The sequence below is a fragment of the Lactuca serriola genome, chromosome 7 (genome assembly GCF_051521515.1).
Source record: "Lactuca serriola cultivar US96UC23 chromosome 7, Lser_US96UC23_V15, whole genome shotgun sequence".
Taxonomy (NCBI): domain Eukaryota; kingdom Viridiplantae; phylum Streptophyta; class Magnoliopsida; order Asterales; family Asteraceae; genus Lactuca; species Lactuca serriola.
Genome location: NC_136414.1, coordinates 21166163 through 21182928, shown reverse-complemented (window position 1 = coordinate 21182928; position 16766 = coordinate 21166163).

Sequence of the window (16766 nt, the reverse complement as noted above, 5' to 3'; positions counted from 1 at the left end):
ACATCTTGGTCTGAGACCACCGAGACAGGCACTCCATGATGTGCCACTACCTCTCGCACATATATCTCGACCAACTTCTCAGCCGAGATGCTCTCCTGGATCGGTATAAAATGGGGGCTCTTGGTCAATCGATCCACGATGAACCATATCGAATCAACCCCACGCGCGGTCCTAGGAAGCTTAGTAATGAAGTGCATAGTGATATCCTCACATTTCTACACGGGAATGTCTATTGGCTGCATCTTTCCGTTGGGCCTCTGGTGCTCTGCCTTGACCTTCCTGCAGGTCAGGCATCTCTCCACAAACCATGCTGTTGGATTAGTGTCTAAGGCTGTAACTATATTTGGTAAGTACTTGACCCGGTAGTGCATGGTCCTTTTGGGTTGCCTTCACCATAGCAACTTGACAGGGTGATTTAGAGAGAAGAGATATTATTATTAATATATTATAAGAATAATGTATTGAAAGAATAATTATATTATTTGATTAGTATAAGTCATAAATAAATAAGGAATTAATTTGGTGACTTAAAGAGATTAATTGAATAAAGGGGTATAAACTGTCAAATGTATGAAAGTTGTATTTTGAGCTGATAATCCTTATGAATATAGGGTTGGACAATTTTAGGGATATGGATCACTTAGAAATCATCCAAGGTCTTATCTAGGAATGGATTTGGATTGCTTTTAGGCTAAGTTATCCAATTAGGGTTTAAGGGTGAAACCCTAGGAGCTCACAGTATAAATAGACCCATAGGATTGAGGAAATCAGACACCCTTGTGTTTGGAGAAACCCTAGAGCCGATTTCTCTCTTCCTCAACTCTCACAAATCATCTTCTTGCTAGTTGGTGTTTGTAAGCCATTAGAGGAGTGACATTTGTGACTCTAAGCTCCAAGAAGAAGAAGGTTTTCAAGCAAGTAACTCAAGGTATCATTCTAGATCTGTTTTCATATGTTTTAATTGTTAGTATAGATTAGATCTAGCCATGAAAGCCTTGGATATGTTGCATGTTCAATTAGTGAAACCTAGATCCAAGATATAGGGTTGTATGTGCACGTAGGTAAAGTTCTTATGTCCAAAACCCATCAGTGGTACCAGAGACATGATTGGTTTCAATTGAAAATGATGCTTAACTGTTTTACTTGCTGAAAATCATTTTTCTTGCCCTCTGTCGACCCAACTCTGCGAGTCAGTTTTTGGACTCGGTGAGTCCCAAAGCTTCACTCGGCGAGTCCGAGCGTCAGACAGAGGATAATTCGGGATTTTGTTGCTGTTTTGTCTTGGATTGATACCTAAATCGTTTCATTATGTAAAAATCTGAATTTTAACTTAATTTAATGATTATCCTTGACATAAATAAAGATAATTTCAAATCTTTTAAATATTGATTATTTATATGATAAATATTGGACTATTTAAGATTATTTGGTAACTATCTAATGACTAAAATTGGATTTGGTCAAATATAGATAATTGTGAAATTAATTGTTTAATTTGAATTATTTGTTATTTGATCCCTATTGTTTGAAAAGTTCAATTTCTATCCCGAAGTTTTGAAATTTGAATTTTGTGATTAATAGTTTAATTTAGAAGAATTTAAATTTCAACCCCTAGAGTTTTACAAGTTTAAAATTCAACCCTATACTATTATATTATTAAAAGCATAATAAATATATAAGTAAAATTAAAATGCTAGTCTTACCGTTAGTAGGCCTCATTCATGAAGCCGGTTTATAAGGTGGGTATAAGGTTGCTGCCTATAAAATGGCGCTTAATGGATGTACACTCACACCCACCGCTTGCTTGACCGGTGGAGGGTCGTTAGCCGAACGGGTAGGATATGGCAACTCTCTCTCCTCATTAATAAGTATAATGAACCTATAAAAGTAACTAAACTATTTTATAAAATTCCCAATCTTAGTTACTTTAGGAAAAGTGAATTGATGCAATCCCATGAAATTGCACTTTGCACCCTTGCTAAGAAGTTAGTGGAGCATGTGTGGTTACCGGTACACAAATTGGTTCTAAGCAAAGGTTGCAAAGGGTGATTCATTGTTTATCATAGTTCGATGGAGCGTGTGTGGTTTACCGGCACATCGAATAGATGATTGTAACAATAAAGGCACCATGTAGATTTGCATGGTAATTCACACCCGCTTTGTGATCCTCGGTATCCCAGTCACAAACTAGAGGGGCATATCGAGATTTAAACATGCCATTGAAAAGTTCAATGAATCTCTAAAATCTAGGAATTCTCAATAAAAGTTAAGGTTATGTTTTCGTGGTGAAAAATTAGTGAATCGTCATTCACTTACCTCCAAATTATTTGCATGATTGGATTACGACATCCCTTTTTCTAATATGTAAATAATGTTGTTGGGTCCTAGCCCTAATTTTTCATTTTGGGTGTTTAATTAGGGATCCAAATTCTAATCAAACTTTGTCCTTTCTATTTGTAGATGTCGAACGCAAACAACGTTGCTGCCAACTCATTCACCTTAATGAGTCTTTGCCAAAAGGTGACCTTCGATGGTAACAACTTTAGCGAATGGATAAGATACATTCGCACCATTGCATGCTACGAGGACAAAGAGTATGTCCTCGATGAAAAGCTCAAGAAGGTCAACCCGGAAATCGCTACTCCCGAAGAGATGGCTGTCTTTGAGACACACGGACGTGATGCAACGAAAGTTCATTACATCATGATAGCCACTACGCACCAAGAATTCCAAAAGTCCTATGAGGACATGTATCCATATGAAATGCATCAAAACTTGATGGAGAGGTACCACCAAAGCGCGAGGCAAGAGCGCTATGAGATCGTCACTAATATGATCACCGCTAAGATGGGAAATGGAGAATCGTTGACTGTGCACTTGCAAAAGATGCAACGATATGTTGATCGTCTTCGTAAGTTAAATGTTAACTTTGGGGAGGATATGGCCATCGACATTGTTCTTCATTCCTTGCCTTCACGCTACAACCAATTTAGGATGGCCTACCACATGAACAAGGAAGAGGTCACCCTAAGCAAACTCCAAGGACTCCTAAGGACTGCTGAGAGCAACCTTAAGGACAAGTCTGTTGCACCAACTCCCGCACCAACTGCTGCTCCTGTTTTGGCTATAGGGCAGGGAAGGGCCAAGAAGAGGAAGGCTCCTTCAAAGAGCCACCGCAAAGGAAAGTCCCAAGATGGTTCCTCTTCTAGTGGGACCAAAGTTGATCCCGCTAAGCCCAACCCTAAACCGAAGGAGGCAGACTGCCATCATTGCCACAAGATAGGGCATTGGAAGAAAAGCTGCCCAGAATATCTGCAAGCCATCAAGGATGGAAAGATCAAGCCATCTTTTGCTGGTATATACACAATTAAATCTAGTAATTCATCTCACACTATTTCTTGGGTTCTTGACACAGGATGTGGTTACCACATTTGTTCTGACTTGCAGGGACTAAGAAGAGATAGTGATGTGGAGCAAGGAAGAATAAATCTAATCACGGGAAACAGAAGATCGTCGCCTGTCACCAAGATTGGAGTGTATTCTTTAGTGCTAAGTAATGGATTAGGTCTAGATTTAAATAATTGTTGCTACTCGCCAGATATGGCAAGAAACATCATTTCATTTCATGGTTTGTTTAGACAAGGATTTAGATATTCGTTTAATAATATGAATGGTTCTATTTATTCTTATCTAAATGGTGTTTTATACTTTGAAGCTATGCCTTGTAATGGAATTTATGAAACTGTTATGGTTGTAGATAACCTAGGAAATGATGCGTTGTGTATAGATTCTTTCAATAGTATGGATAAAGCATCTTTGTGGCATTGTCGTCTTGGACATGTCAACAAGAAGCGCATAGCCCAACTCCAAAAGGATGGAGTGTTGGAGTCATTCGACCTTAGGGAAGATGACACGTGCGAATCTTGTTTACTTGGAAAGATGACCAAGTCACCCTTCACTGGCACTTGTGAGAGGGGTGAGGGTTTATTGGATCTCATACATACCGATGTATGTGGACCCTTTAGATCCACCACAAAGGACGGAAACCGCTTCTACGTGACTTTCACCGATGATTATAGTAGATATGGGTATATTTACTTAATCAAGCACAAGTCTGAAACATTTGAAAAGTTCAAAGAGTTCAAGAATGAAGTGGAGAAACAATTGGGTAGGAAAATCAAGATGCTTCGATCCGATCGAGGAGGAGAGTACCTATGTCTTGAATTCCACGACTATCTCAAGGAATGTGGAATAGTTTCACAATTGACGCCACCTAGGACACCGTAGTTAAATGGTGTGGAAGAAAGGCGCAATCGAACCTTGTTGGACATGGTTCGTTCTATGATGAGTCGTGCTTCACTACCTATCTCATTTTGGGGGTATTCCTTAGAGACTGCCGCCCATATCCTTAACCGAGTCCCTACAAAGAAGGTTCCCAAAACACCTCACGAGATGTGGACATGGAAAGCTCCCTCGTTGGCACATATCAAGGTTTGGGGTTGTGAAGTTTTCGTAAGACGAGAAACTCATGGCAAGCTCGAACCTCGTAGTGAGCGATGTATTTTCATCAGATACTCGTAGAAATCCTTTGGATATCTCTTCTATAGACCGAGTGACAATGTGGTCTTCGTTGCGAGGAGAGGGGTTTTCTGAGAGCTAGAACTCATAAACCAAGGAGACAGTGGGAGGCAAATCGATCTTGAAGAGATTCCAGAGTCGAGCGATGAAGGAACCTCTATCACTGGCACTCAACCCAAGGAGGAAACTCCGGTTGAACCAATTGACGAGTCATTACCTCTTAGACGTTTCGAAAGAGTTAGAGTTCAAACCAGTTATATGGTTTTCATATTACTACCGAAGGGGAGACATATATTAGTGATAGTACACTAATAAAGCTAGATGAACCTAATTGCTATAAGGAAGCCATGGCAGGCCCGGAATCTACAAAATGGAAAGAGGCAAAGGACAGTGAGATTCAGTCCATGTATGACAACCAAGTTTGGAATTTGGTTGACAATGTGCCCGGACGTAAGACGGTTGGGTGCAAATGGATCTACAAGAAGAAGACCGACATAGATAGGAATGTGCAGATGTACAAGGCGTGATTGGTTGCGAAGGGCTTTACTCAAACTCTCGGAGTTGACTATGATGAGACCTTCTCACCAGTTGCGAAGATAAATTCTATTAGAGTGATGATAGCTATTGCCGCATTTCATGATTATGAGATATGGAAAATGGATGTCAAGACCGCTTTCCTTAATGGGAAGTTGGCTGAGGATGTTTACATGGCTCAGCCAGAGGGTTTTGTCGATCCGAAGCATCCAAATAGAGTGTGCAAGCTTGAGAAGTCCATTTATGGACTTAAGCAGGCGTCTCGCAGATGGAATCTTTGCTTTGATGAGAAAGTCATAGAGTTTGGATTTGTACGAAGCGAAGATGAATCATGTATATATGTCAAAGCCAGTGGGAGCATAGTTAGCTTTCTCGATTTGTATGTCAATGACATACTGCTCATAGGAAACGACGTCCTGACTCTGCAGGAGGTCAAGTCCTGGCTCGGGAAGTGTTTCGATATGAAGGACCTCGGAGAGGCTTCCTATATTTTGGGAATAAGGATAGTGAGAGAAAGAAGTAAGAGACTAATAGGACTTAGTCAGAATACGTACTTAGATAAAGTACTAAAATGTTTTAGTATGGAAAACTCGAAGAAGGGAGAACTACCGATATAGAGTAATACAAGTTGAGTAAGCCGAGTACCTTACACTTCCGCAGTTGGCTCGATCATGTATGCTATGACTTGTAATCGACCTGATGTGGCCTTCGCTTTGAGCATGGTCAGTAGATATCAAGGGAATCCTGGTAGAGCGCATTGGATTTCGGTCAAGAACATCCTTAAGTACCTTCGGAGGACCAAGGAATGGTTTCTAGTCCTCGGAGGGAATGATGACTTGAAGGTGCGAGGGTATAGTGATGCCAGTTTCCAGACCGACAGGGACAACTACCGTTCGCAGTCAGGATGGGTCTTTACCCTTAATGGATGAGCAGTAATGTGGAAAAGTTCCAAACAGGAAATTGTAGCTGATTCAACGTGTGAATAAGAGTACATTGCAGCGAGCGAAGCGTCAAAGGAGGCAATATGGTTGAAGAACTTCATTGGCGACCTTGGAGTTGTGCCTGCCATAAAGGAGCCCATGGAAATTTTCTGTGATAATGAAGGAGCGGTTGCCTTGACCAAGGAACCGAGGGATCATGGTAGATCTCGGCATATCGACAGAAATATGACTTTATTAGGCATCAAGTAGAAGAAGGACACCTCGTGGTTAAGAGGATATCATCAGAAGATAACCCAGCAGATCCGCTTACGAAGGGACTGAGCAGGGTTAAGCACTTGCAGCATGCTAGGAGTATTGGGCTGAAGGATGATATTAGTTTAGATTAGATAGTATTAGAAGCGTGTAATAGATAAATGTAATTGACATTTGATTATTAAATAAAGGAGTATTATTTATAAGTATTGTTACTGTCTTATGTTAATTATTTAGCTATTGTTTCACTTTGCATGTTTTGACATCCAAAATAATTAAGTTTATTAAGAATAATCGAATTATTCAAACAGTCCATAATCGTTCATATGTTGGAAGTAGGTATGAATAAAGATTATCATGAATTGGTGTGTAGATTGTCTAAATGGTATTAGACATAGCAAAGGGTTGCTGCAACGTTCATGAGTGCTTATGAACAAGTTTTGAGCATTGGAATAAACCCGCGTTTGCTGGAATCACTTTGAAGTGATCGCAAGACGATAATATCATATGGTCTTAAAACCTAGATATATGGTTTATTATTTACTAATTGGTTGTACACTGATAATGTGAAACCGCATCAGTAAATTGATGTCATAAAACGTATTGTTGTGTATAGTTGGTTAGTCGATAAGTAAATGCATATAAGTCGAAGTTTATCTGTTACTTTTATTCTAAGAGAGTAAAAGCAATATCACGGCCGCTCGATGATTTGATTTGACTTATGTGCCGGGCCCGGTCAGGACTGAATTGATGTGTTCAATTAAGTTCTATGTCAAATAAATCTGAGATCGAGAAAAATAGTTGCTGGACAATGAGTATGACAATGTCTCGTGAAATCGTCTGCACGATATCAAAATAGAGGGCTGTACGATCCCTTATCTAAAGGACAGGTTACTGATAAGATCATAGTTGACAGCATCTTTGAGAGCTACGATTGCTAATCAGATTGTGTTTGCATTTATAGTTACTAGACTTATCCAAGTGGGAGACTGTTGGATTAGTGTCTAAGGCTATAACTATATTTGGTAAGTACTTGACCCAGTTGCGCATGGTCCTTTTGGGTTGCCTTCACCATAGCAACTTGACAGGGTGATTTAGAGAGAAGAGATATTATTATTAATATATTATAAGAATAATGTATTGAAAGAATAATTATATTATTTGATTAATATAAGTCATAAATTAATAAGGAATTAATTTGGTGATTAAAGAGATTAATTGAATAAAGGGGTATAAGCTGTTAAATGTATGAAAGTTGTATTTTGAGCTGATAATCCTTATGGATATAGGGTTGGATGATTTTAGGGATATGGATCACCTAGAAATCATCCAAGGCCTTACGTAGGAAGGGATGTGGATAGCTTTGAGGCTAAGTTATCCAATTAGGGTTTAAGGGTGAAACCCTAGGAGCTCACAATATAAATAGACCCATAGGATTGAGGAAATCGGACACCCTTGTGTTTGGAGAAACCCTAGAGCCGATTTCTCTTTTCCTCAACTCTCTCAAATCATCTTCTGGCTAGTTGGTGTTTGTAAGCCATTAGAGGAGTGACATTTGTGACTCTACGCTCTAAGAAGAAGAAGGTTTTCAAGAAAGTAACTCAAGGTATCATTCTAGATCTGTTTTCATATGTTTTAATTGTTAGTATACATTAGATCTAGCCATGAAAGTCTTGGATATGTTGCATGTTCAATTAGTGAAACCTAGATCCAAGCTATAGGGTTGTATGTGCACATAGTTAAAGTTCTTATGTCCAAAACCCATCACATGCTACGTCCCACTTCATGCAGGGCCACCAGTAATCGGGTCGAAGATCTCTATACATTTTCGTCTCCCCTGGATGGATGGAGAACCGAGACTTGTGGGCCTCATCCATCAACACCTGCCGTACACCGCCCTAGTATGGTACCCAAACCCTCCCATGCAGGGTCAACAATCCTCGGCTATCGTAATCAAGCGAAGCTACTCAAACCACTATCCTCTCGCACTTCTGGCGCTCCTCCCTCAGGCCCTCAACCTATGCCTCCCTAATCTGCTCATCCTCAGACAGATATCTCGGATCGGAACCGCTACCGCCTTGCGGCTTAGGGCGTTGGCTACTACGTTGGCCTTACTTGAGTGGCAAAGGATCTCACAGTCGTAATCCTTTACTACATCTAACCACCGATGCTGCCTCATGTTCAGATTCAACTGATCCATGAGGTAATTCAAACTCTTGTGGTCCGTGTAGATAGTAGACCGGACCCCGTAGAGGTAATGCCGCCAAATCTTGAGGGCGAACACCACTGCCCCCAACTCCAAATCTTGCGTTGGATAGTTAGCCTCGTGAGGCTTCAACTGTCTCGAGGCATAGGCTACCACATGCCACTGTTGCATCAACACTACTCCCATACCTATGATCGAAGCGTCACAGTAGACTACAAAGTCATCCACTACCTCTGGCAAGGTAAGAATCGATGCCTCGCAAAATCACTGTCTGAGCATCTCGAAGGCTAACTGCTGCTCAGGACCCCAACGAAATACCTCTGACTTCTTGGTCAGTCGGGTCAGCAGACCTGCTATCTTGGAGAAGTCCTGGATAAATCTTCTATAATACCCTGCCAAACCTAGGAAGCTCTGAATCTCGGATGGAGACCTCGGGACTTCCCACTACATAACAGCCTCTATCTTGGCCGGATCAACTAATATACCCTTCTGGTTGACGTGGTGCCCCAGGAACTTCACCCCGCACAACCAGAACTTGCCTCTATCTTGGCCGGATCAACCAAAAATACAACCCAAAAAATTTCGTTATTAAAACCATAATATCATTGCCAAAGTATAAAAATCATAAACCATGTGTTTCAAAATCTCATAATATATATCACATATCAAATCTGATGTCAACTATCATATCAAAATATTAGAGTAAAACTCCCAGGCTGAAGACTATGGTGTGTGCCATGTGATCATCCCGAGCTCTTCCCTTTGCTACCGGAAGTACCTAAAACCAAAATTAAAACTGTAAGCATGAAGCTTAGTGAGCACCCCCAAACAACCACATAGCATACAATTAACTTATCACAATAACAATACTCTGGCACTACTCCCAACTGCATTGGGACGAATCCCGACATCGCTTACCCGACATCGGACTCGTGCCTGGCATCGGGCTCACCCCGGCATCCGACCTTATCGGGCATCGGGCTCACCCCGACATCAGGCTTGCCCCGGCATCGGGCTTACCCCGACACATACACAACATGACATATATCATAAACACATAATAAAATCACATAATCTGCATTGGGATTGCCCCGACATCGGACCGAAGCCCGGTACACCTAACACATAACATATAACATACGACATACAACATGCATGAATCACAAAGACATCACGCATACGTAACTACTTCTCGGTACCGCCCCGACATCGGAACAAAGTCCGAAAACATTTGAACTGCATCGGGCTAACCCCCGACATACTATAACTACTTAAATGGGTCGGCATTGGTGCCTTAGACCCGTTCCCACTGGAGGAAAACTAACCTCGTAAAGGTGACTGTTGCAACTCTGGGTGAGGAATCTCTGTTTGTTGCTCCGACGACTCTCTAGCTCAAAAAATTGGAAGTGTAACCACAGCTCTGGATCCACTAACATTCCTCTTGATTCACTAAGCTTTCCATTTCTTCTTCCAACTTCAAATCACAAAGAAAGGCACAATTTGTTCAATAATGCTCACAATTGATTAGGGTTCCAAGGACAGAGCTTGAAGGTGATGGAGGCTGGGGTGGAAGCCTCATAAGATGTTCTAATAGGGTGCAAACCCTCTAATTTAGGGTTTCACTCAGACATCTCCTATTTTCCGAGTCGGTCTTTCTACACATCGAGTAGGTCACTTAGTCCCTCGATGTGGAGTCGATCATACTCGACGAGTTGGGCCTCCAACTCGTCGAGTCCAAGGCTAAAATATGAAGTTTGGCTTGAATTTAAATGTGTGTCTGAGACTGGATGTTACACGATCGTCGCTTAGCATTCTAAGTTTAAGTGTACAAATAAATCCTTATTCATAGTTCACTTAAACTAATGTTCTGATACCTACTGTGACATCCCCATTTTGACGGCCAGAAAAGACTGATTTTCTTTATGCTTGTTTAAAAATTAGAGTAACATTTTAAAGAAAAATGTCATAGAATTTGTTCCCAGAAAAACATGATAAATACGTTATCAAAGCATTTTCGAAGAAATGTATTTTATTCATTTTAAAACTTTGGGATATCATCGTAAATATAGAAACATAAGCATAAACAGAATTTACATTCATTAACACTAGTGATTTACATCTCTTTAATCTCTCAGTGTAATGTAACTTCATATCGATACATGTGATACAATAAACTTGAGTGGGTCAGGTTGGGAAACCCGGTGAGTAAATAGGGTTTTAGACCCACAATAATATAATTATGTTTAATCATCAAACAATCAACCCAATTACCCATCCCCATTATCTTCTTTATTTCTTAAAGATCTCCCCTAGGAATCGTTTATCATTCACTAATTCAGTCCTAAGGATTTTCGTAAGGAGTCGGTACGAAGTCCATCATTTCCAGTGACACAGCAGTCAATATTATCTATTAAGCACATCTGCCAATATTATCATTTAGGCGCAGCTGCCAAAATTATGACATTCTCTATTTGGCGCAGCTGCCGATATTATCCTTTGGGCGCGGCTGTTAGGGTTATGATGTCCTCTATTAGGCGTAGTTGCTGATACTATCGTTAGGGCGCAGCTACTAAGATGTTTATAGTAGATTAAAAACATCTACAGATTGTGGCGCAGCTGCCAATGCTCATCTATAGGATACTAGGTCCATTGCTGCCAATGTTCACCAATAGGGAACTATGTCCATACTGCCAATGTTCCTTTATATCAACTTTCATACCTCAACATTCATCTACCCATGTTTTATCCAACATATTTTGTAGATATAAAATACATATACAGTTTAAATAACTTAAAACATGTGTAAAATCGTTCATCCAGCATAGATAACAAGTATACAAATAATACGCACACATAGCACGTAATTTATATAAAATACTTCATATCTATGTGTTAGATGAAGGTAACTATGCACTCACTTGTTATAGTGACGACTCGAAATCTGAGAAGCGCTTTGCTTCTTAATGATATGATTTCCTTCGACGAAATCGAGTATTATTACCAATAGATTTTAGTTTAATATTTATTGCGACTAATTATTAGTCTAGATTCGTCATTAACTCAGAGTCTACTTCGTGATCTATCAAGTAAGGATCAGCCAGGCAAGACAGTTGGGAGGCAGGACTATTTCAGCATATAGCTTTTCTATAATCCAACAACCAAACTCAACGTGACCATTCTGGACACCTCTCCCGTAAGTAGTTAAGTAAGTATAACGACTTTGAATCACTGATAAATCTTATTTATAGGTTTATAATAACAATATTATATTTATATATAAGCAATATTTAAAGTATGGTAGGCGTATCTCACTTACATCGGGTTTTTATTAAAAATTAGGCTTTGTTGGAGCAGCGTTTCCGAGCGAAAATCTCTTTTTCTCGAAGCCGTCGGGAGCTCTGGGACTTCCTTCTCGTGCTAAGGGGTACCCTAGGCTTTCGGGGGGCGGGGGGCGAGGGGGTTAAGGGGTGTTAGATAGTGTTTAGAGAGAGAAAGAAGTAGGAAAAGGTGTGAGGAATGAGGCAGGCCCCGCACCTCTATTTATAGGCTTCCTGGAGCATCTCCACGTCGTGGTCTTGCGTAGGCTCCAAGGCTTCGCTTGGTACTGACATGTGGCACTAGGAGCAAGTAAAACAACCAATCATTAAAAATTCACAACTTTTGCATACAAGCTCCGTTTTTGACGTTCTTGATATTCACGCATAGGTAATGACAAGGTCTACAACTTTCCTTTTGGCTTCGTCGGCTAATTCTCGACCAATTTTAAATTTAACAGTGTGAGAAGATTATACTGTTAAATGACTGCGTAAAATTCATAACTTCTTCATACAGACTCCGTTTTCGTCTGTCTTTTTATCATTGAGTTCCTATTAATGAGATCTTCAACTCTCATTTAGGATGCGTAGGCCAAAAATCGATCGATCTAAAATTCGAATTTCAGGCTGTGCAATGTTATGCCTAATCTTAGAAAAATCATCACTTCCTCATATGAAGTTAGATTTGGACATTCTTTTTATGCACACTCTCGGTTTAACATATACTACAACTTTGTTTAGATTGCTAAGGCTAAAAAGTATTTTATCGTAAATTCACTTTTTACGATTCCTGGTGTTGTGTCGGTTTAGTCGTAAAACTTCGACGGGTCATAACTTCTTTGTTATAACTCGGATTTTAGCATTCTTTATATGTACGGAACCCTTCTGAAATATACTATAAGTTGGTAAAGATTATTTATTCTAAATAATATTATATAAAAAAAAGTTATTTTTGACGCCTATTGTCTCTAAATTGACTAACCAGAATTTGTGGGTGCTACAAAGAGTATCTTAAGGAATGTGGAATTGTTTCACAATTGACGTCACCTAGGACACCACGAATTAATTGTGTGGCTGAGAGGCATAATCGAACATTGTTTGTAACACCCTAAAGTTTGGAAAGTCAAGAAAAGAAAGAAGACCTCAATTTTAAGGAGAGACTCGGCGAGTCCAAGGAGGGACTCGACGAGTCCGAGCGGGATCCGGGTTGAGGTGTTAGCGACCGACTCGGCGAGTCGGCCAAGGAGACTCGACGAGTTGGGTCTGAACGAGGAAAACCCTAAATCCGGGACTTGGAGCCTATTTAAGCGTCTAATTCTCTTTCCTAGGGTTCCTTTACTGCCTCTTTACCCCAGAACACCAAACCCTAGCCACCATATCCGTTTTTGAGCTAGATCTTGCATTGAAGATTGCACTAAAGCTTGGAGGAGGAAGAAAGACCTTGGAGGTGCAAGAAGGGACTGTAGATCTGGGATTGTGGAGACATTTCAGATCAATTGGAGGTAATAAGCTGTTGATTGGACTCCCTTTGCATCTAGATCTATTCTTGTGTGTGAGTTTTGGTCATTATTGGTATGTTTTGTAACCAATTCGAGTTGGAGGTTCAGATCTGAGGTTGCTACCTCAGATCCATGTTGGTTTTGGTCTTGAATCCCCTAAAGTATCAGCCCTTGGTATGTTGAAGAAGCATGTTTGCCATAAACCCTAGTTTAGTGTGTTTTGAGCATAGATTTCTCAATCTACACATAAAGTTTGCCACTTTACGTGGGGAATAGACCCTAGAAGTATGGATCTATGAGTTGGAAGTTCTGTTTGGCTCGAAAAGCCACTGCATGGATTGGAGACTGGATAGACTCGGCGAGTCCTTCGAGTGGACTCGGCGAGTAGCTTGAAGATGAGGAGGAACTCGACGAGTAGGATGAACAGCTCGTCGAGTCGGTTGAAGTTAGGCATGGACTCGGCGAGTTGGATGAACAACTCGACGAGTTGGTTGAAGATTGTCTTGGACTCGGCGAGTCTGTTCTTGGACTCGGCGAGTCAGATCGCGAAACCCTAAACCCTTTGAGTTGAGACTCGAATCAGTGAGTCGGGTGGTGACTCAGCGAGTTGGACAGGACAGGTCTTGGAACTAGTTGGACTCGGCGAGTCATGGACTGACTCGGCGAGTCGGGTCGCGAATAAGAAAGACCCTGAGCTTATGAACTCGGCGAGTCTTTAGGAAGACTCGGCGAGTAGGGTTGACCTAGAAGGTTGACTTTGACCAGAGTTGACTTAGTTGACTGTCAGACTAAGTGTTATATGTATATTGATAGCTCGGAGAGCTGGAGGAGCAACGGTTCAGGGGATTGTCGAGTAGCAGCCAGAGGTTTAGCAGCAGGGCTCAGCAGTTCAGGTGAGTTTCCTTCCAGTAGGAACGGGTCTAAGGCCACAATGCCGGCCCGTTTAGCTAGCAGTAGTTTTCAGACTTTGATCTGATGTAGTAGTTAGTATGTTTGATGCCTTCGTGGCTCAGACAGGATTTATGTGTTATGTGTTCCGGGCTACGACCCGATGTAGTATGCAGTATACGTGTGTTCATGCTAGTTGATATGTTTATGTTATATTCTGTTCAGTTAGTCCGGACTTCGGTCCGATGCAGGGGACAAGGTCCCAGTTAGTCCGGACTTCGGTCCGATGATGGGGGCAAGGCCCCAGTTAGTCCGGACTTCGGTCCGATGCAGGGGACAAGGTCCCAGTTAGTCTGGACTTCGGTCTGATGCAGGGGGCAAGGCGCCAGTTAGTCCGGACTTCGGTCCGATGCAGGGGACAAGGTCCCAGTCAGTTTCCGGACTTCGGTCCGATGCAGGGGGCAAGGCCTCATATGTGCTTTATATGTTTTTGGGGGGTATGTGGTAGATTGGGGGAGCTCACTAAGCTTCGTGCTTACGGTTTTCAGTTTTGGTTTCAGGTACTCGGTATTCAAAAGAGGAGCTCGGGAAGATTGCAGAGCACACACCATAGTCAGTTAGCCTGGGAATGTTTGACTCTGATAATGATATTATGTTTTGAATTTAATACTCGAAAGTTATGTTTGATTTATGATACGTTTTATAAATCCAGTTTTAGTAATGTTTTAAAAGAAATTTTTAGTCGTGATTTTTGGGTCGTTACAAGTTGGTATCAGAGCCTTGGTTTGAGGAATTCGGGCGCACTCCTGAGTGTGTCTGAACTCAAACTAAGGAAGTGGTATATAGTTTTCAAAAGAAAAATCGTAGTTACAAAAGAATTTTGAGAAAAGAATACAATTTTTAGAAAAAGCAAAAGAGTTTTGAAAAGAGAAAAGGGTGTGGTGCATGCAATCAGCCGAGCTCAAGTAAGTACTCCCAATTTACCCATACAAGTTATATTATGATTATCAGTATCAATTTCAGTATCAGTTTCAGTTTCAGTTTCGGTTCCAGCTTCAGTAGAACAGCGTGCTAGAATAGGACTAAGGATCTAGGATGATGCCTTATGTACCTGCTTTATGTGTTCAGCTTTATGAGAATTGCATGCTAGTATGAGTAGACACTAGTAGGATAGCATGTGTAGGTTATGCCTGATAGTATGAGCTTAGCATTATATGCTAGTGCAGTTTCTTGTTATGAGAATTGTTTTGCCTGAGTATGTTTCCCTTATCCGAATGCTGCTTGCTTTGTGCGTTGTGGGACTCTAAGTGATGAGAGTTAGCCATTAGGTGAATACGTTTCATCACATGTGATCAGGGTTGAATAATCTCAGAGTGCTGGATTTGGCCCTACTGCGCAGCTCTTGTCTGAGTCCAACCGTTGTAGGGACGAGTCTTTTACTTGAAGGATTATCTGAGCCTCGTCACATGTGATGGTATTTAGGTGGTGGCTAATTGGCATTACTAGGAGGCCTTCAGCAGCTAGGGACTGTTTGGGTAGAGTCAGGGGTTCCCTAGGGCAAGCCTAGGATGAGAGCAGCAAAGATTAGTAGTAGAGGAAAGGGGATTTGGTGGAGTTGAGGTAACTCTTGAGGAAAGTACGGATAGATGTGGAAGGTAGTAGGGGCCCATACTACTGAAAGCAGAGGATCCGTACTCGATTCAAGAGGGGCCGAGGCAAAACCAAGGAACTAGTAGAGTATGTGAGAGATCCCTCAGCAGTAGTATGAAAATTGATCAGGATTTTGTTATATTTTCAGCATGGTGACGTTGCGCGAGATACCAGTTAGCAGTTCAGGTGTCGAGGAGGGGTCTGGCTCGGGCTTCAGAGCCGGGCAGCTTGATGATAAGATGAGGGATTTCATTTCCACAGAGATTATGCGCAACATCATTGATCAGACTCCAGTGATTTTCGGTTCCGTTAGAGAGGCCATTGTGGAGCTCATGGACAGTCATCTTGAGGCCTTTAAGGCCGGGATAGTTTCAGGGCAGTTTGGGGCTCGTCTAGGCCCCGAATCTTATGGAGTTCAGGGATCCATCAGGGAGGGAGATCCCATTTCTAGTTTCTGCCATCAGGGGACAGGAGTGAGCCGGGCATCCTGTCTTCAAGAGAGACCTTTGGATGATTGGATAGTTGAGGAAGTATCGCGAGCCATTCGCGAGGATCTGCCCGACATGGTCGTGAGGATCACTGATCGATTGATCGAGAGGCTCCAGGATCAGACAGCTGTTGCCCAGTCGGCGGGCAGGGAATCAGAAAGGAAGAGGAAGGCGGATGAGACTCAGGTAGCCTCAGGTTCGGGAAAGAGGCCCAAGGGTTCGGATTTGAGGGCGAGGAACTATCAGAACCGCAGTCGATGCGGGAAGTGCGGAAGGACGCACATGGGTGCGTGTAGGCGTAGAAGTGGTGGCGATGCTGGGTGTTTCAAGTGCAGCCAGATTGGTCATTTTAGTAGAGACTGTGTTGTTACCATCGCCCAAGGTCTTGATCCGATGTGTTTCCATTGCAGTCAGAG